The sequence below is a fragment of the Zootermopsis nevadensis genome, unplaced genomic scaffold (genome assembly GCF_977971745.1).
Source record: "Zootermopsis nevadensis isolate Lab colony 2312 unplaced genomic scaffold, Znev_1.0 Znev_ptg000030l, whole genome shotgun sequence".
Lineage (NCBI taxonomy): Eukaryota > Metazoa > Arthropoda > Insecta > Blattodea > Termopsidae > Zootermopsis > Zootermopsis nevadensis.
The window spans coordinates 14122672-14131863 of NW_028259162.1; the positions used below are offsets into that span (position 1 = coordinate 14122672).

The window sequence follows — 9192 nt, forward strand, 5'->3', positions numbered from 1 at the left end:
CATTCCGAAAGAGAAGAGCCTCATCGATGTGTCGTTTTTACGTCAACTGCATCCAGGTGTCGTCTGCAATAACAGGCGCTCCATAGCCAAATGAAAATAATCTCATTCTATATCCTACGTACATTTGCCAGTCTCTAAATACGATTATCTGTGTGTATACAGGATGAATCAAAAGGTTACGGCCAAACTGAAGGAGTGTATAGAGGGACTCAGAGAGAACAACTTTCGAATAGTAATCCATGTCCTCCGAAGTTATCCTGAGTCAGTCGAGGCCATTGAAGGTAGGGTTACACCAGTCACTATCAACTCACAAACACAATGTAAACATCCCATGGGCTTCTGTAGAATCTGACGGGATACGTGTGATTCAAAATTAAGCTAGTAGGAGGATAGCAAAGTACGATTATTTCAGCGGTATGTTATCAGACTTCCCTACCTTCAATGGCCTCGACTGACTCAGAATAACTTCGGAGGACATGGATTCCTATTCGAAAGTTGTTCTCTCCAAGTCTCTCTATACGCTCCTTCAGTTGACTCCTAACCTTTTGAATCACTCTGTATATCAGTTTAGCCTTCCATATGGGACATTAATTTCTTATTTAGAGACTCGTTACTATAAGAATTTACACGGCCGTTAGAATGATATGTATTCTTCGGCATTTTCCTTTCTGTCAATTAAAGTTTTAATAATATTTAACCTTCAAGAAGTGGGCTGTGTTTCCGTTATCGGGTAAATTTAATTGTTACATATTAAAGGTTCATTTGCTGTTGATTTGTGAACGTTTGAAAGCAGTTTTTAACTTCTTATTCATGACTAATATAATTTACACGCTGTACGAAGATACTTTATCGGTAACACGTAGGAAATGCAATTGGATCTGCATAAGGCCCATTCTCTTACATGATAATCATGTCCTCATTATTGGATAAGAATAGTGCATTAAAGTTACTTTCAGGATGGTTTACGTCACGCTTTCCGTATTCATTTTCGGAGTATCTAGACCGACTGGGATATATTTCAGCTCCTGAGGAAAATAAAAGTGTATTTGCACGAGATTAAGTAAAAAGGTTCATTTCTTACAGCAGCGTAATCTGCAGATCCAGGTCAGTGGAATAGATATCAATTCTACTTTCAGAACGAGATCCCATTTCGAGTTCCGTGATTACACATAAATTTATAAACATATCCTTATTAATAAAAACATTAATTTTAGGTAGAATAAATGCCACTTAAGCCCTAAACCGAAGTCACACGAGTGACAATAAAATTTCTTAAGATGTAAAACTGCATATCAATGACAACACAATTGGAAGGATTTGGCGGTATTAAATATTAATCCCTTTTATCTATTGTCTTCTGTCGGAAGATGTATGTATGTGTGTGTGAGAATTTTATAATGCTATGTTTGAGGGAACACTGGTTTTCAGTTCCATGTCAAGATGTGTAAATTCGAAGTGTAAACAATTTTATTAAATTTTCTTCTGAAAGTACAACCAGATGAAATGGTACCTTAAGATAAATTGTGTTAAGTTTATATTCATCTTTTGGCCTTTAAAACTTAACAAAGCACTTATAAGGTAATTAATTTGTTATTACTATCAGAGACATGTCTATTTTACTCGAATGAACATACCATAATTGTTTTGATAAAACGTTTGGATGACCTTAAAACTTTGCATACCGTGTAGTGTATTAGAATATAAAATAAGCAAACAAACTATTAACACTATAAAAAGACACTAGAGTCTTTTTTATAGTGTTAATAGTTTGTTTGTTTGCTTAGTTTGGATGACGAAAATCATTTTTAAAATTCCCCTCTTCGAATACAAAAACAAAGAGCAGGCTTATCCCTTCCATAACACTGGAAAGAGAACTAAGTGACACAATAGTCAAAACAAACTCTGATTTACTGAACTAATAGCAAAGAAAAAGCTGACTCACCTTTTTGAGAAGATTCAAACGTAGTAAAAATAATTTCTATAAACTGCAGTAAGCCTTAACGCAGGCTTCAAATCTTAGTTCATATGTAACTTCTCTATTACGAATTAATGGATTTTATTATCTCTGAAATTCTAACAAGTTTAAATTTTAAGCAAATGGCAACTAAATATGAGGATCCTGAAATTTTTGGTGGCTTAAAATGTCAACGACAGTACAATCTATGACTGCGAAAGTCGTTGAATACTATCAACGACATGACATCGCTTGTTTGTATTAGCGACGCGTTTATAAACATTTATCAACAATAAACCTGCTTCCGTCAAACGCATTTACATATGAGGTACTATTTCATACCGCAGTTATTGAAAGTTCGCGTTGTACCTTCATTACTGCTAAATTACACTAACTTATTGTATCGAAACCTGTTGATTGCTGTAAAGACGAATATATTAACAGAATTTTGTGAATGCAAGGATATTTTAATTTTCATACAAACTTTCTTTCTTAATTGCTAAGAGATTTTTAATTATTAGCTTCCTACATGCAAATTTTTGTCTGTTAGAATTATGATAAATATGTGCAAAATATAAAAAAAACGCTGAATGAACAAGTCTGAAAATTATATTCGAAATCGGATTATGTGCATTCTCTAAAATACGTTCTCTGAGATTGTGCATAGTGTATCGACTAGTATGTGGGTGTGAAGGGAAAGTGAAATGTCAAACTTTGTGAACTATATATCTCGTTTGTGGGCAGGAAGGGTCACGATCCATAAACCCTGAATACAGTATATACAACAGAAAGGTGCAGCAAGTTTACCACAGTTTCTAAAACTTTTGTCAGAAAATGTACCTGCATAAACAAATGGGATGGTTTCGTGTGTTACTGGTCATTTTCCCTTAAAATATATAGAATAAGATAAAACACGTTCAGTTACTTTATTTGTATTATGTAACTTACATAATTACTACAAGAAATTTAATAATTCTAAATTATCAGTTCAAACTTTAAAAACGCATGTAGTTTTAAAATATAACAACTTCCTTTATATTGGGGAGTATGATTTTTTTTACTTATACTGTGAAAAACAATCATTCAGTTACGAGTCTTATAACATATGAAATTAATTATAGGGCTTATATTAATCAAACGCAAAAATTAATCTGATCACTGAATGAAATTCCTGCAGTTAAATAGCGATTATTTTAATTTCCTATTGGAGGGAGGAATTCTAAAGCATCTGTAGTCTGTCCTCCTAGTCTTGCTAAAAGTTTAGAGCAAACAATTATGTAAACTACTACCCCACATTTGTTTAGAACCACATACAACACAAACATATTTCAAAAGTACCTACTTTTTCACTCATCTCAATAATTCCACTTGTCATGACTGCATCCATCTCTTCATGAACGAAACTAAGTAAATTGATACCATTTTCGATATCAATTAAGACACTGACTTTCAACATATTCCAGACCGAGGGACAAATTTAAACTCGCCTTTCGCCTCGAAGGTCGCAACTTTATGAACAAGGACAATTTATTGGAATTTAATGACCATACAATAAAAGTGAGATTTCAGAATATCGCGGCCAAGAGTATGAAGATCACTCCCTCCTGGTGCATTACGTCGTGAAGTAAAGGTATACGATTACCAATGTTTTATAAATTCTTACTGCTTCTATCAACAGAGCAAGGATTTATCGTCCTGGTGACGAAGGCTTTATGCCTGGACGAAAGATAACATGTTATGATACAATACAATTGCAGATTAGAGTAATTGTCAGAAGTCGTTTGGGAGAATCGTTAGAACAAGAGCTCCTTTGAAAGCTACTTAAGTATTTCTCAAGGGACGCTGCCTTCCGGCCGGTCGCAAGATATTAAGGATTTGTTGTCAGCGGCGCTTGAAAACTCAGTTCTAATAAAGGTGGCCCTTGGGTCATGTCAGCAGTTATTTACAGAAGTACTCCAGAAAGTTAACAGAAAGAAACTCTGTAAATCAATAAACCCAATAAAAGCCTATTTTTTTTTAACATCTACGAACCAATTTTTTTTCCAACATATTTTTTATACTAATGGCAAAACGTTTTGATATACTTCCACTGTTGAAATAATATAGTATCCCAACTTTTAATATATTTTAAATGGAACTCCTTATGCAGATTTTGTACAATTCTAGAGTTATATTACTGCTGATTTATCTTTGTTATTCGTAATCCTTTATATAAATTTGATTTTACTTAATAGGTATTTTTTTGCAAAAACAGCCTACATTTTATTGGCTACTATACGACTAATTACAAATCATACATTTATTAAGAATCAATAAATTAATATTACAATTTTTCTAGTTAATAGGTTCACTACTTTTCAATCATTATGTAAAACTTGTTCTTCTGTAGCAAATTATGTCGTAGGTAAAGCTACACATAAACTTTCATTTCGCTTTTATGAAACAAGTTTCTTTGTACTGCAGACACCTTATTCTACAACTAAAACTAATTTAATTTCCTCAAGTCTTCCTGCATATGCAAGGAAGTGCTTTTAAAAAAGCCTTAAGCTTACTCTAAGGAGCATTCATTTTTCAGCGCTAATAAACGCATTTCCCATCGAGAATTCCCCGTCATTTATGAAATCTTAAGTTTCACTGCCGAACCAAAAATATAAGGCTGCTATTAATACCTATACTTTGCCTGATAAATCCAATCCGCGCCCGTATGTCCAAATTATGTTTGATCTAATTTAATAATATTTTCCCATTTTTGTCTTCAATTGAGACGATAAGATAATCAGAATTTTTTTCTTTCTAATAAAACTAACCTGGTTTATTATGCAATATAAACTCGTACAGAAAAGAGATTCCTTCTGTATTGTTCATCAAAGTGTTGCATTTTCATTCCTTTTATTGCGCGAGAAGTGCTGGCACTTGCGCAAAGGACTGATTTTGGTCGTATGAGATGGACCCGTCCGAAGCACGCGCTAGAGGGGTGTCAGCTTCAGTTGGCTTGTAGCTCTAGCTGTGTTTAGTTTGGTGCATGACCGCAGCTGAGGCTGTGCGACCCCCACTACTACCGAAATCCCCTCCCTCGGCTTACACATTGCGCATTTAGGTTCCACCATTACTCGCGCGACCTTTACACCGTTAAGGTCAACAATCGTGTGTCTTACATGAAGCTACGCGCCTTTGGTGCGTAACGTCAACTCCACCCGACTGTAACATATCAGCTACTATCTAATGAATCGAAATTCATAACTTGATCAAATATTCTTGCTATTGCCAACCTCGAGAAGCTGTTATTCTAGGAATTGTGGGAAATTATTATTTTGTATTTTAATTTAAATCTCAAATGTTTAAGAAATCTAGTACTTATTTTATGTCAAAGTCAACAGTTTCTATAAAATTACATTAGTCACCTCTTTACCGTTTATGCCAAAAATTTAATAAAAGATTTTGCATAGCATAATTTTATATTAATTTATTTGTAATAACTGGTACGATCCTGATAGCATATTTGATATCAGCATTCATACGTGTTGCGTAATGTTCCTGCGATAAGAACATTGAAATGTAATACAATAATTTTATTCACCGTCTTTACACAAGCTTATAGATTGTTAAAATCACATAAAATTATAACATTTCAACATTTGATATTGTTACATTTTAAAATGACGACATGTTTCGATGTTCATTCCATCATCGTCAGGTCTATCAATCAAAATTAAAAACTGTTGCATCTGCTGCTCTGCGTATACTGATTTTGTTCTACCCGTTAGATTTTATTTGTTTTAACCTCCAGGCTTCTTCCATTTAATTTTGAAGGCTGCGCCTGGATGCCTTAAATCTGCAAAATCAATTTTAATTTTCATATCGTGATCCTGGCTACTGACATAGGAAATGGAATAATTTTAAAGAATTACTCAATATATCGTAATACAAGCAAAAGAAAAGTAATCACAAAATATTTAAAGTATTATAACATACCGAGTTGTGTGTGAGGTGCGTGTCCGATATTACGGAACGGTAGACTGCAACTAATATATCGGACACGCACCTCACACACAACCCGGTATGTTATAATACTTTAAATATTTTGTGATTACTTTTCTTTTGCTTGTATTACGATATATTGAGTAATTCTTTAAAATTATTCCATTTCCTATGTCAGTAGCCAGGATCACGATATGAAAATTAAAATTGATTTTGCAGATTTAAGGCATCCAGGCGCAGCCTTCAAAATTAAATGGAAGAAGCCTGGAGGTTAAAACAAATAAAATCTAACGGGTAGAACAAAATCAGTATACGCAGAGCAGCAGATGCAACAGTTTTTAATTTTGATTGATAGACCTGACGATGATGGAATGAACATCGAAACATGTCGTCATTTTAAAATGTAACAATATCAAATGTTGAAATGTTATAATTTTATGTGATTTTAACAATCTATAAGCTTGTGTAAAGACGGTGAATAAAATTATTGTATTGAAGAACACAAGCATGACGCAATTAAGATATAAATTGAAATGTAAGTTGTTTTTAAAGCCGCAGTGTCTATAAGAATTGCATTTAAATCACGACTCGGAATGTGTAGTTAATTATTATTCATGATGACATGCTAGTAATTGGAAATTAAATAAATTCACAATGATGTTAATGTTCTAAAGATAGATCTTAGCCGTTCGTCAAACCCGTAGAATGCAAAGATTGTGTCTTACAAAGTTCCTGATTAATTCCATTAAAGCCTTCAAGTTTCAGCTAAATAACACTGTCTTCTTAACCTTGAAAGATGACAATTATAGTCGACTCTTATGTACTGGACTAACACCTACCTCCGCGTCCGAGTATTTATCTCCCTATACGAGAGACCCTAATTTCAAACTTCGTCACGTAGACTGTCTATCGTGAATTAGACTTTTGTGGTTTCCTCATATTCTTCAAGCAAATGCCGTATCTTAAAATAAGTCACCACAAATTTAATCTTCATTGTTTACAATTAATTATTTATTAACAATCTCGTCCTGTCACGGTATGCAATTTGGGCTATTCTCATCGTCTTTAAGGAACCATAAAGAAGTACACAAACTTTAAGCATGTAACAAAAAATAAAAATGTTGACTCTAAAAGTCAGACATAAGCAAAATCTGAGATTTTAGGTTCTCTTCGCGGTGAAATGTTGGTGAAAATCTACAAGGCTACACGGCATCATAAATCTTTGACAGGTAGTAACAAATTACCTATGTTATCTTCCAAATTAAGTATTAATTATATATTAGATTATTCTAATATAAATTACTTTTGTATTGCATTTTCGTTTTCTGCAAAAAGGATTGAACACAAACAAAAAACAATTGTTTTATGCATAGATGTGTATGTATGTATGTATATATATATATATATATATATATATATATATATATATACACATACATACACAATTTTACTTTCCTTGACAATCAGTGCTCCTGAAATAAATAACTATTTTTTTCACAATTTGCTTGTATTTTTCTTGAGGTTTGTTATGCTGTTCCAACTGCATAGGTTAAAAACCTAACGACAGATACGATAAAAATATAATACAATGTGTCACACCATCGTCAGAAAATTTCGAACTCCAATTACGTTAAACAGCGTCAAATATCTGAATTGTTCATAAAGATCTGAGAGCGGAAACCACTACAAGTATTTAAAGTTACCGCCCACTAATATGTATGGAGGACAGCATACATTTACGAAATCCGAATTCAGAATAACTGGCATCGGCAAATGTTCGAAAAAACTGTAGCCATCTGATGTTTTGTGCTCTGTTAATCCAATAAATATATAACTACTAAAATTATAATCACATCTACGTATTTTATAAGTAAAATAAATACCTTTATATCAAACGTTTGTATGACACTAATATTCTCTACTTAAATATACAAATTAATCTGTTTTTAAGTTAAAGTGTTATGGTCATGCAGAAATATTATAAAATATTCCGTGTATTCCATCTCAGTGGTTTCATGGAATGTGTAAGCATAATAACTTGTTACCTAGTCGTGTATCACTGCAGTGTCTATAGGAAAGTTTGATTCTGTACTTATAGGCCTATTTACATCAAAGTTGATTTATCTTTTTCGCCACTGTGTGCGAAACTCCCGTCACGTAATGGTGCTCTCTGCCTGACTCCCTTAGTCGCTTGTTACGACCTGACGACCAGTTGCCATATTAGTGTAGCTACATATATTTCCTTATAAATATATGTACAAAACCAGCAGAGTTCAATAAAATTATTTATTTATTAACACGCGCAAAGTTTTCGTCATTGTAATTGTTGTAAAACACACGTGCCATCGACCTGTCTTGTTCAATCGATTTACAACGCGTTGTATGGAAGTTTATCTCTACAGCAAACAGGCTTCATGCGTATATAGGACATGCCTTTTTAATACAGCCCCAAGAGTGCATTTTTCCTGTCTTTTGTTGGTAATTTCATCAAATATGTTTCGATACTGAATAACCCCTATGAATTCTTTAGCAATGTAAAATTAATTTCGTTTCAGAATGTCATTAGTAAGGTCCAAGGCAATCAGTGGCGATTGGATTTTTATGGATCATATCAGATGCTACAGGCTCTATACTCAACCCATCCTAAACATCTTAACCCAAATAATAAAGCAATTAAAATAGTAATAATAATAACTGGAAATAATAAATTAGTGTTTTATATACATGAGTATGAATTTGATTTAAAGCCGTACTAAGTAGGTTTACTATCTTTGTAAATCATTACAAAATAATCGTGTGCAAGAAATTCATGTAGTGTTTCAACTTGAAACATGAAGACCGTTAGGCATGCAATAAATGAATTTTGAATGTAATGTTAATTATTTCATTGTATATCACAATTTCTCTACACCAGTCCTTTAAATTTATTGTGGAATCTTCTTACGTTTAGCGATAGTGAAAGTTTGTTATAATAAAAAACCATAACAAATCATTACGTATGACACACATAAGTGTATCTTATCTCATAAAAACATGTGAAAATAACTTAATTACTTAAAATGTTAAATTATGCACAAAAGCATTAATTTTTGTTGAAAGTTAATGTTCATTGTAACAAGTATTTCTAAACGTTCTAAGAGGCCATTTCCTTATACATATAGTTTGTTGATCTAGACATTTCCAAAATTCATCAATTTTAATAATAATTTAGAAATTGGTCTCATATTATAGGTATTATATCTCAAGACTCACGATACCAG

The 9192-nt window shown here is 32.9% G+C and overlaps 1 protein-coding gene across 7 annotated transcripts in view; it reads right to left on the reverse strand.

Annotated features, from left to right (window-relative positions):
• The window catches only part of LOC110831813 (neurotrimin), a 478509-nt gene that overhangs the window by 139139 nt on the left and 330178 nt on the right, over positions 1-9192 (reverse strand). The gene's annotated exons all lie outside the window — the stretch shown is intronic.